The sequence below is a fragment of the Salmo trutta genome, chromosome 15 (assembly GCF_901001165.1).
Source record: "Salmo trutta chromosome 15, fSalTru1.1, whole genome shotgun sequence".
Taxonomy (NCBI): Eukaryota; Metazoa; Chordata; class Actinopteri; order Salmoniformes; family Salmonidae; genus Salmo; species Salmo trutta.
This window is the reverse complement of record NC_042971.1, coordinates 55,847,928-55,860,892: the sequence shown is the minus strand read 5'-3', so window position 1 is coordinate 55,860,892 and position 12,965 is coordinate 55,847,928. Positions and strand designations below refer to the sequence as shown.

General features: G+C 44.2%; 1 long non-coding RNA gene across 1 annotated transcript in view; it reads right to left on the bottom strand.

Moving 5' to 3' along the window:
• LOC115149403 (uncharacterized) overlaps positions 1 to 12,903 on the bottom strand; it is a 21,922-nt gene extending 9,019 nt beyond the window's left edge. The window contains exons 1-2 of the long non-coding RNA XR_003866859.1: positions 12,733 to 12,903; positions 11,966 to 12,359 (exon numbers count right to left, since the gene is read on the bottom strand). This is a non-coding gene — a long non-coding RNA (uncharacterized LOC115149403). The remainder of the gene's footprint in view (positions 1 to 11,965; positions 12,360 to 12,732) is intronic.
• Between the last annotated feature and the right edge of the window lie 62 nt (positions 12,904 to 12,965).

Here is a 12,965-nt window from a genome sequence, read left to right as displayed (position 1 = left end):
ACCCTAACCCTAACCTTAACCCCTACCCTTACCATAACCCTAACCTTAACCCCTACCCTTACCATAACACTTACCCTAACCCCTACCCTTACCATAACACTTACCCTAACCCCTACCCTTACTATAACCCTAACCTTAACCCTAACCTTAACCCCTACCCTTAACATAACCATAACCCTAACCCCTACCCTTACCATAACCCTAACCTTAATCCCTACCCTTACCATAACCCTAACCCCTACCCTTACCATAACCCTAACCCCTACCCTTACCATAACCCTAACCCCTACCCCTACCCTAACCCCTACCATAACACTTACCCTAACCCCTACCCTTACCATAACCCTAACCTTAACCCTAACCCTTACCATAACCCCTACCATAACACTTACCCTAACCCCTACCCTTACCATAACCCTAACCTTAACCCTAACCCTTACCATAACCCCTACCATAACACTTACCATAACCCCGACCCTTACCATAACTCTCAGCAAAACCCCTACCATAAACCTTATCTTAAACATTTAACATTTCAACTTCAATGTGGTAACGTCAGAGTTGGTACATCCCAAGGAGCCCAGATAGCAAGTATAATATGAATTGTTTGACCATCTGACTGTGAAAAGGTCTAGACTATAGCCTCATTGTAAACACGTTAGGCTAGGAGGAATCCTCTACAGTGGTACATGCTGTACTAGACCAGCCCAGCCCTGTACGACTCAATAGACTCAATTGGATTCATTAGTCATTAACATGACTAACAGTTGTACCAGTGATACAGAGGGCCTCCAGACACAAGAGTCTCAACACTGTAAGAAGATTACGGCCTACATACATTCTACACAGCCTACACACTGTGACGTTTAAAGGGAGAATCCATACCCCAGAAATAAAATCATAAAACTGTCAATTTGGTGAAAGCCTATGTTGTATCAGTGGATGAAATAAAACATAGTGCTGCACTTGCTCTGGGCAAGAGACCAACTGCAAGTTGAACTGGGTGGGATAGACTACTAAATTGATAGTAAAGTTTGTTTACGGCAATTTTACCGCTAGCTAGCAACTTCACATGCTGACATTGGTATTATTGTATGTAGCTACGTTTGCTAGCTAGCGAGCTAGCCAGCCCAGAGAGAGAGAGCATTGCATTGTGGGTTTTGTCAACTTGAGCCCCAACAGATTTCCATAACGATATAACAAAATGTAATATTTGTAAAAAAATATTTTCACATATTAGTGTTATTTTACATTGTTTAACACTGTTAATCATAGGAAGTAGTGGTTTACGGGGTGGATTATCCCTTTAAATAGAAGTGATTATGAGAGTTCTCTCAAACATCCCTACAGTAGCCTAGAACAGAGAGAGAAGTTAAGAAAACAGTAAAGGATATACTGTATGTGTAGTCCGAGCTGTAATGTAGATGGGGGAGGAGCAGTCTGAACAAGACGCAGCCAATTTCATATGTCCATGTCGACCGTCTGTATTAGTGGGCAGCCAAGCATACAGTCTGTGCATAGGAGAGTGTATTCTCTCTGTTGTCCAAGCCAAAAATCACTGTCCATGCACGTCATGAGTCTATGCTGCACGCTACTCATTCACAGGGGTCATTATAAGAACATCTCCAGCATAGACTGGGCATGACCAGATCATGAATAGAAAGGTTACCTTGTCATACAGTCATAATATCACCTTTATATTCATTATCTCTTATGGAATCCTCATTCTAAAACGGGTAGTCGTTGTGTCATAGTCATTTGTGATGCAGGGGTTGACTCACAACCAGCACTCGGGGTTATATCAGCTGGGCGGGCGGGTTTAAGGTCAGGAAATATTGTGTGGATTGAATAAAAACATAGCAATGCCTTAAAAAAATCCATTAATCTATGATTAATCTACCATTAGTCTATCATTAGTCTATCATTAGTCTACCATTAGTCTACCATTCATCTATCATTCATCTATCATTAATCCACCATTAATCTATGATTAATCCACCATTAATCTATGATTAATCTATCATTAATCTACCATTAATCTACCATGAATCTATGATTAATCCACCATTCATCTACCATTAATCTATGATTAATCCACCATTAATCTATCATTAATCTATCATTAATCCACCATTAATCTATCATTCATTTATCATTCTTGTGAATGCTATACTACAAGACTGTTTTGCTAGACCAACTGGCAAGTGGTGTTTTCAGTGTCATTTTCAACCTCTCCCTGACCGAGTCTGTAATACCTACATGTTTCAAGCAGACCACCATAGTCCCTGTGCCGAAGAAAGAGAAGGTAACCTGCCAAAATAACTACCGCTCCGGACCACTCACGTCGGTAGCCATGAAGTGCTTTGAAAGGCTGGTCATGGCTCACATCAACACCATCATCCCGGAAACCCTAGACCCACTGCAATTTGCATACCGCCCCAACAGATCCATAGATTATGCACTCTATTGCACTCCACACTGCCCTTTCACACCTGGACAAAAATAACACCTAGGTGAGAATGCTGTTCACTGACTACAGCTCAGCGTTCAACACCATAGTGCCCACGAAGCTCATCACTAAGCTAAGGACCCTGGGACTAAATACCTCCCTCTGCAACTGGATCCTGGACTTTCTGATGGGCCGCCCCCAGGTGGTAAGGGTAGGAAACAACACATCTGCCACACTGATCCTCAACACGGGGGCCCCTCAGGGGTGAGTGCTCAGTCCCCTCCTATACTCTCTGTTGACACACGACTGCGTGGCCAAGCATGACTCCAACATCATCATAAAGTTTGCTGACACCGACAACGATGAGACAGCCTATAGGGAGGTCAGAAACCTGCCAGTGTGGTGCCAGGACAACAACCTCTCCCTCAACATGAGCAAGACAAAGGAGCTGATTGTGGACTACAGGAAAAGGAGGGCCGAACACATCTCCATTCACATCGACAGGGCTGTAGTGGAGCGGCTTGAGATTTTCAAGTTCCTTGTTGTCCAAATCGCCAACAAACTATCATGGTCCAAACTCACCAAGACAGTCATTAAGAGGGCACGACAACACCTTTTCCCCCTCAGGAGACTTAAAATATTTGGCATGGGTCCCCAGATCCTCAAAAAGTTCTACAGCTGCACCATCGAGAGCATCCTGACTGGTTGCATCACCGCCTGGTATGGCGGCATCCGACCATAGGGCGCTACAGAGGGTAGTGCGTACAGCCCAGTACATCACTGGGGCCAAGCTTCATGCCATCCAGGACCTATATACAAGGCGGTGTCAGAGGAAGGCCCAAACAATCGTCAATGACTCCAGTCATCCAAATCAGACTGTTCTCTCTGCTACCGCACGGCAAGTGGTACCGGAATGCCAAGTCTAGGTCCAAAAGGCTCCATATCAGCTTCTACCACCAAGCCAGAAGACTGCTGAACAATTAATCAAATGGCCACCAGACTATTACATTGACCCCCCCTTGTTTTTACACTGCTGCTACTTGCTGTTTAGTATCTATGCATAGTCACTTTACCCCTACCTACACATACAAACTACCTCGACTAACCTGTACCCAGCACATTGACTCGGTACCAGTACCACTATATATAGCCTTGTTATTTTGTGTTACTTTTTACTTTATTTAGTAAATATTTTCTTAACTCTATTTCTTGGACTGCATTGTTGGTTAAGGGTTTGTAAGTAAAGAGAAGGGAGGGCCAGAAAATACATTTGGGAAAGATTTGGTGAAGCGGTAAAAGAGGATGATAACAGTGTGATGATTGTGAGGCGCTATACAAATTCAACAGTCACAAGATCGCACTTCAAATAGGCCAATGACAGGTCAAGGGAACTGTAGCCTACTGTTCAGATGGGTAAAATGGAAACTGAAATCTGGACACTGACTGTAGGTCTATAACCTCTCACATAGCCTTAATATGAACTCTTGTTGAATTAAGTATTTCTTGCAGTAAAATGATACACCAAATGTAGGCTACATTTTGACTGGGGAACAGGAGTGGAGAAATATGATTTATTTCAGTATCTTGAGAGAACGTGAATGGTCAGTTAGATACCGTCTGTAGAGGTGCTATATTTATCAGCATCATAAAAACTGATAGTTTTTCAACCACATTAAATATGCATCCAAGCAGAACTGAAATCTTATCAGAAACATGTTGGGTCATTTTACACAGCTCTCTATTTCCTTACAACCGGTTAAACTGATGTCATTTTCATGTTTTGCACTGAATATTTTTGTATTTTTTTATTTTAAGTCTTTGCTCCGAGAAAGAAGCAGAGACGACAGGGAAAACTTTACCGATGTCAACTAGATTGAAACATTCATTCTATCATTTATGACATTATTCTGGTGAGTAAAGGTTTATTTAGTCTTCTAGGTCAACATATAATGACAGAAGAGACGCTGCATCTACAGTATCTAAATATACATAAGTTGACTAACAAATAGTCTACCAAAATGTCGGAAATTATAAGCAGAAACATATTTTTATTTATTTATTTCACCTTTATTTAACCAGGTAGGCAAGTTGAGAACAAGTTCTCATTTACAATTGCGACCTGGCCAAGATAAAGCAAAGATAAATATTTAAAACCAGGCAAAAAGAATCCTGCGCCCCCCCTCAAAAAATCGTTCCGCCGTCTCTTAACTAACCTATGTTCTATATTAGCAGGTTATATCACATATATACATCCTGCCTTCTCTTAACTAACCTATGTTCTATATTAGCAGGTTATATCACATATATACGTCCTGCCTTCTCTTAACTAACCTATGTTCTATATTAGCAGGTTATATCACATATATACATCCTGCCTTCTCTTAACTAACCTATGTTCTATATTAGCAGGTTATATCACATATATATGTCCTGCCTTCTCTTAACTAACCTATGTTCTATATTAGCAGGTTATATCACATATATACATCCTGCCGTCTCTTAACTAACCTATGTTCTATATTAGCAGGTTATATCACATATATACATCCTGCCTTCTCTTAACTAACCTATCACATATATACGAGCGAGGGCAGATGGGTGTGGTTGTACAAACAGCACCACTAATAGTCATCACAGGTATGTTGGAAGCAAGACATAAAGCCACAAGTAGCCTAACTGCCAAAATAAAGGAAACACTAACAAGTGTCTTAATAGTGTGTTGGGACACAATGAGCCAGAACAGCTTCAGTGCCCCCTTGGCATAGATTCTACAGGTTTGATGAGCAGAAAAACGATGAAAACCAGAAGCCATGGCCGTCACAGTCACCACATCTCACACCAACTGAACACTTATGGGAGATTCTGGAGCAGCACCTGAGACAGAGTTTTCCACCACCATCAACAAAACACCAAATTATGGAATTTCTTGTGGAAGAATGGTGTCGCGTCCCTACAATAGAGTTCCAGACAACATTCAGTTACCACTTGTGCCCTGTGGATGGGGCATTGCCATCCTATGTGGGCATAGCCATGGTAGCCAAAACAATGGCCTGCCCAGCATTTTAATACACGGCCCTAATGATTTGTTAATTGTCTCCACACCTGTGTGGAAGCACCTGCTTCCAATATACTTTGTATCCCTCATTTACTCAAGTGTTTCCATTATTTTGGAAGTTCCCTGTACATTGGCAGATGTTGAATTCCGCACAGTGCAATAGAGCCTCAGGTCAGGCATTAGCCTAGGTCAAACATTAGCCTAGGTCTAACATTAGCCTAGGTCTAACATTAGGTATTTATTGATCTCAAGCTTAGACCCAAAGTCTGATATGTCACAACATGTTCCCTTTTGAAGACGAATCACTTAGTTTCTTTGATTCCCACAGATATAGATAGACATAGATATATATATATATATATAAAAGCCTTAATCCCCCGGAGAGACAGCCTGGGAATTGTGTTGTGTACAACAGAGAAGCTTGGGCCAAAGTTACTTTTATAGTTTTGTCCAGCACTGTTATATTTAATTCTAGAAAGGTATGTAGCCTAGGAGGGGGAGTACAGGGGGTCCTGGGTTGCATCCCAAATGGTTCCCTATATAGTGCACTACCTTTGTCCAGGGACCACTCTGGTCAAAAGTAGTGCACTATATAAGGAATAGGATGCCATTTGGGCCACAGCCCTGGATGTATTAATGTCTTCCCTTGGCCTCCCTGGAGATTTCTCTCCAAGGAGAATTTCTCACTTTCCCAGACTCCACCCTCTGCAGGCTGGAATGGTGGGTCTTCCTGCGACCTGCTGCTGGCACAGATTGAGGAATTGATAGTGGACTGATACACCGGGAAGGACCACAGGAGGGGACGGACCACTTCTGGCCTTTAACAAGACCACAATGCACTTCTCCTGGGGGCTATAAAGCGTGCCGGCCGGCGGGAGGAGGTGGTGGTAGGGGGAGGTGGAGGGGAGGAAAGGTCCGCTGAGGGGAAGAGTGATTTCCTTGCTTGAGGGTGCTCTTCTGTGAAAGCATGAAGCTGAGCCAAGCAAGACATCTGTTAAATGTCTAAAGAACAACAAAGGGCCCAGCATTTGCAGATCCTCCACTCTAAGGCAATCTATTTGAGGACTGAGGACTGAGTCATTATGGGAGGATCTGAATACTCACTCTCAAACTGGGCACCAGAAAGAAACAGGGGGAAAAGCAAGACAAGGATAGAACGAAACATCCGTTACACTGGTCCAATGTCTGACATGACCCAGAGGCCATGCTTCATGGTTATCTCATGTGGACATGAGGTAAAAGAGGCAGTCTTTCCAAGCACGTCTTTCCTGGTAAAGGGTAAGTTAAAGAGGGCAGTGATGTCTCACTGCCAGGTCCTTCTTTTCCACTTCCACCTCCACCGTGTGGGCATGGCCCTGTGTCCAGTCTGTAGCCCCCCCAGTCTAGTACCACAAACAACCTGCAGCTCAGACAGCACATGCTGAATCCATCACTGGCCGTGAATGGTCCCCAATAGAGCATGGACTGACAGGTCAACATGTCAGCGCCTAATCAAGACTGCAGCAGCAGCCCCTCTCATTGTGTGAATGGAGTGGGTGGAGCCGTGTGTGTGTCTGAGGGAAACCTGCCTGGGCATGCGGGTAGAGACGGCGGCTCGAGCAGGCGGCTCGGGGTGTTGATGTTGTTGAATGGTCTCTTCATTGTTTCTGTCACCTGTTGACTGACACCATCTGTAAAGACACACTGCTGAAGCTAAGGCAGCTGGTGGCTGGAGACCAGTGCACAACATGTTTCATATGGTATCAGATCTGCTGCTCAACAGCTCAGCTTCCTCTCCAAAAACAAATGACCTTTTTCACAACCCAAAACTATCTTTTGGAATTTGTTTCATTAGTCCATTGTTGACATAGTCCCAAAATGTTTTGCTTGTCAGCAATCAAGATTTCAACATATGTAACTTTCAAAATAGAGAAATCATCCCTGTATGATGTATTTTGCCTCATATGATGTATTTTGCATCATACAGGGATGATTTTTGAAGGTTACATATTTTGAAAACGTGATTGTTGACAAGCAAAACATTTTGGGACTATGTCAACAATGGACTAATGAAAAAAATAACAAAATATAGTTTTTGGGTGTAATTGTCCTTTAAGTTGATAAATGTAGAAGCACAAAGAGATTTAGGAGCAGGTAACAAGCCGTTTTCTTTATAGTAATGGTGAAACATGACGGTCATGAATCTGCACTCAGTGTATTCTCCATGGCACTCAGTGTATTCTCCATGGCACTCAGTGTATTCTCCATGGCACTCAGTGTATTCTCCATGGCACTCAGTGTATTCTCCATGGCACTCAGTGTATTCTCCATGGCACTCAGTGTATTCTCCATGGCACTCAGTGTATTCTCCATGGCACTCAGGGGCTGCAGTACAGTGAAGTAATCATTGCAACCATTATCATCTGGGTGATGTTTTTCTAGGTGCACTGGTGCTCCTAAATTATAATTCTAGGTCGCAGAGCAAAATATTTAGACGCATATGCGAGTAAAATGGTCACACTGTAGTGCCCTGTACGCTATTGTGATGCACCTCCCTGAGATAGCGGGAGGTAGCACACGCGGATGAAATGCAGCCCAGGTCATTCAAAGGTGTGGACAGAATGCAGACTGCGACCTGGGAATGATACTAGTAAAACTGAGATGATCTCCCAACTTCAGCTGAGCTTTTCCACCACTCTTAGTTTCTCCAAAAATAATGAGAAAAGGAGAAAATGAGCAATCTCTCAGTGTTGTGTCCCGAGACTCGATCATTTCAGAGATCTGGAGGGCTTGGGAACATGACTGGTGATGGTGTTGAGGGTCTGACATCATTAAGACCTGGATTCATTCAGATGGAAAATAACAAGAGAAAATAAAAAAATTACATAGAGAGAGAAACAGAGAGGTAGAGAGAGAAACAGAGAGGTAGAGAGAGAAACAGAGAGGTAGAGAGAGAAACAGAGAGGTAGAGAGAGAAACAGAGAGGTAGAGAGAGAAACAGAGAGGTAGAGAGAGAAACAGAGAGGTAGAGAGAGAAACAGAGTGGTAGAGAGAGAAACAGAGAGAAAGAGAGTGGTAGAGAGAGAAACAGAGAGAAAGAGAGAGGTAGAGAGAAACAGAGAGGTAGAGAGAGGTAGAGAGAAACAGAGAGAAAGAGAGAGGTAGAGAGAAACAGAGAGAAGAGAGAGGTAGAGAGAAACAGAGAGAAAGAGAGAGGTAGAGAGAAAGAGAGGTAGAGAGAGAAACAGAGGGAAACAGAGAGGGAAACAGAGAGGGAAACAGAGAGGGGAACAGAGAGGGGAACAGAGAGAGGAACAGAGAGGGAAACAGAGAGGGAAACAGAGAGGGAAACAGAGAGGGAAACAGAGAGGGGAACAGAGAGGGGAACAGAGAGGGGAACAGAGAGGGGAACAGAGAGGGGAACAGAGAGAGGAACAGAGAGGGAAACAGAGAGGGAAACAGAGAGGGAAACAGAGAGGGAAACAGAGAAGGAAACAGAGAGGGGAACAGAGAGGGGAACAGAGTGGGGAACAGAGTGGGGAACATAGCTTAGCAGCAGTTGTAGGAACCATGTGGTGGTTTTAAAAGAGTTAACATTTCCTGCCAGGTTTCTGAGCGCTACTGTAGCTCCAGAAGCCCTGGGGGAATCTTCCAGTTTGGACTTTCCTTAGAGAAATGAGTGATCAATGGCACCCTATATTTAACCAGGGCCCACCACAGATCTGGGAGGCAGACTACGCCCCTACCCATCTCCTTATCACCACCACAATCAATCTCTGACGGAGAATATACAGAATATACAGAATATACAGAAAAATAAGACATTACAGCACAGCTTTTTACCTCACATCTCAATTACCCACTTATTTGGGCTCCCGGCTCGAGATTAACACACACACACACACACACACACACACACACACACACACACACACACACACACACACACACACACACACACACACACACACACACACACACACACACATACATACATACATACATACATACATACATACATACATACATACACACACACACACACACACATATATATATATATATATATACTGCTCAAAAAAATAAAGGGAACAATTAAACAACATATCCTAGATCTGAATGAAAGAAATAATCTTATTAAATACTTTTTTCTTTACATAGTTGAATGTGCTGACAACAAAATCACACAAAAATAATCAATGGAAATCCAATTTATCAACCCATGGAGGTCTGGATTTGGAGTCACACTCAAAATTAAAGTGGAAAACCACACTACAGGCTGATCCAACTTTGATGTAATGTCCTTAAAACAAGTCAAAATGAGGCTCAGTAGTGTGTGTGGCCTCCACGTGCCTGTATGACCTCCCTACAACGCCTGGGCATGCTCCTGATGAGGTGGCGGATGGTCTCCTGAGGGATCTCCTCCCAGACCTGGACTAAAGCATCCGCCAACTCCTGGACAGTCTGTGGTGCAACGTGGCGTTGGTGGATGGAGCGAGACATGATGTCCCAGATGTGCTCAATTGGATTCAGGTCTGGGGAACGGGCGGGCCAGTCCATAGCATCAATGCCTTCCTCTTGCAGGAACTGCTGACACACTCCAGCTACATGAGGTCTAGCATTGTCTTGCATTAGGAGGAACCCAGGGCCAACCGCACCAGCATATGGTCTCACAAGGGGTCTGAGGATCTCATCTCGGTACCTAATGGCAGTCAGGCTACCTCTGGCGAGCACATGGAGGGCTGTGCGGCCCCCCAAAGAAATGCCACCCCACACCATGACTGACCCACCGCCAAACCGGTCATGCTGGAGGATGTTGCAGGCAGCAGAACGTTCTCCATGGCGTCTCCAGACTCTGTCACGTCTGTCACGTGCTCAGTGTGAACCTGCTTTCATCTGTGAAGAGCACAGGGCACCAGTAGCGAATTTGCCAATCTTGGTGTTCTCTGGCAAATGCCAAACGTCCTGCACGGTGTTGGGCTGTAAGCACAACCCCCACCTGTGAACGTCGGGCCCTCATACCACCCTCATGGAGTCTATTTCTGACCGTTTGAGCAGACACATGCACATTTGTGGCCTGCTGGAGGTCATTTTGCAGGGCTCTGGCAGTGCTTCTCCTGCTCCTCCTTGCACAAAGGCGGAAGTAGCGGTCCTGCTGCTGGGTTGTTGCCCTCCTACAGCCTCCTCCACGTCTCCTGATGTACTGGCCTGTCTTCTGGTAGTGCCTCCATGCTCTGGACATGCTCTGGACAGACACAGCAAACCTTCTTGCCACAGCTCGCATTGATGTGCCATCCTGGATGAGCTGCACTACCTGAGCCACTTGTGTGGGTTGTAGACTCTGTCTCATGCTACCACTAGAGTGAAAGCACCGCTAGCATTCAAAAGTGACCAAAACATCAGCCAGGAAGCATAGGAACTGAGAAGTGGTCTGTGGTCACCACCTGCAGAACCTGTGTCTTGCTAATTGCCTATAATTTCCACCTGTTGTCTATTCCATTTGCACAACAGCATGTGAAATGTATTGTCAATCAGTGTTGCTTCCTAAGTGGACAGTTTGATTTCACAGAAGTGTGATTGACTTGGAGTTACATTGTGTTGTTTAAGTGTTCCCTTTATTTTTTTGAGCAGTATATATATACACACACACACACACACACACACACACACACACACACACACACACACACACACACACACACACGCGCCTGTATGCTAATTTTCTGAGGGAGAGCCCTGAAGTGAGTCTTGCTACAACAAACACTGGGAGCATGTGAGCTAATGAATCTTACCAATCACCAGCCTGTGGGAATATTCTGTTGTTTTTCTTCTACCAGGCAGCGTGCATCCCAAATGGTACCCTATTCCCAATCCAATGCACTACTTTTGTCTAGAGCCCTATGGGAATAGGTTGCCATTGGGGAGGTACAACAGGTTATTTAAAGAAAAACAGAAAGTAGTTTGGAAGGAAACGCCTGTCTAGACACCAGCCCAAGCAAGCTGTACATTTTCCAGGAGCCCACCAGCCAATCCCACCTTGTGCTGCCCCTCCACACACCTCCTCTACCCTGCTCATGAACAAAAGAGAGCAGCCAGCGAGCTACAGGTTGACAGAGTAAACAGGCCAGATGAGTGAGAAATGATGGCAGCCCCTCAGCAGAACAGGTCGCCATGCCCGAGTGCCTCTCTTTCACACGCCCAACGTCATCTGCTCATTCTCCAGCCCTCACAGACACATAGCTAATCAATCATACAGGCTAGTCACAGCGGCCACTCCGCTGGGCTGGGAAGAGTAAGAAGCAAGACGTGCTCCGTCTCAATCAATCTTTTCTTGATTCTTCACATCCTCTCTCATCACCTTTTCAAAAACACATTGTAGAAGGATGTGAGGAGATAGAATGCAAGGACAATGATGTAAATGACAATTAGAAAGACTAATTGAGAGTGAGCCCAGGATTCATGGGCCACAGGGATTCACTCACTCTGTGATTTTGGGATCGATGTTACCGATCCACAGGCGATGGCCCTCGTGTGACAAACTTTCTGAAATGAGAGGCATTTTCCACTGCTGACGGTGCTTTCGTGGGTTTCTTGCTTTCTGAAATAATGGTGACATCCTCATTGTCTTTTGTCTCCACTGCACAAGGGGTAGTTTTCTTGCATTCTGAAACTATGGAGACATCCTTGTCCTTCACTGCTGATGGTGTGAATTCCTTGCATTCTGAAATGGTTGAGGGACTCTCCACTGTCTCTACTGCAGAGAGAACAGGTTTCTCGCTTTCTGAAACAATGGACGCACTCTCCACTTCAGGCAGTGTGATGTCTTTGTTTTCTGTAACAATGGGGGAACTCTCCACTGCAGACTCCATGGGTCTCCTAAGAGATGGAGCACACATTTTAGTAATACTCTCACAAAGCCGTTGGCAAAATAATGTGACCCAAAACAAGAATAAATACTGATAAATCCCTATGAAAATAAAAACAGCTATCAAGTAGCCTAACCACAAGTTATCAATTTTTGCAATCATAACCTACTTGTCACTGCATTGTTTGGCCAGAAACATTCGCTAGCTAGCTAGTTGACGTTAGCAATTCAGCTAACTATTATTGGCAAGGGATCGAACTAGATGACTAACAATAAACTATAAAATACAGTTGTTAGTATGATGTTTATGCTCGCTTTACAATATGGATTTGCCATGAGCCTTTGCCATAGAGCTAAAGTGTTTGTATCAAACGTTTAACTTACCCTGTTCGGTAGAAACTTTCGCCCGACAGCGAACAGTTCAACTACTCCACGTCTGGTGATTACTGTACATATAGTACGCCAATAGACATCTATCATTTCGTTAAAATACTTTGGTACACAGTACACCGGGAAGCTAGCTGCTAGCCGCGAGATTGCAAAACAAAGGCGCTATTCAATGACGTTATGCACAACCTCACCCCATTGAGAGCACACAAATTAATGACAGTCTACAC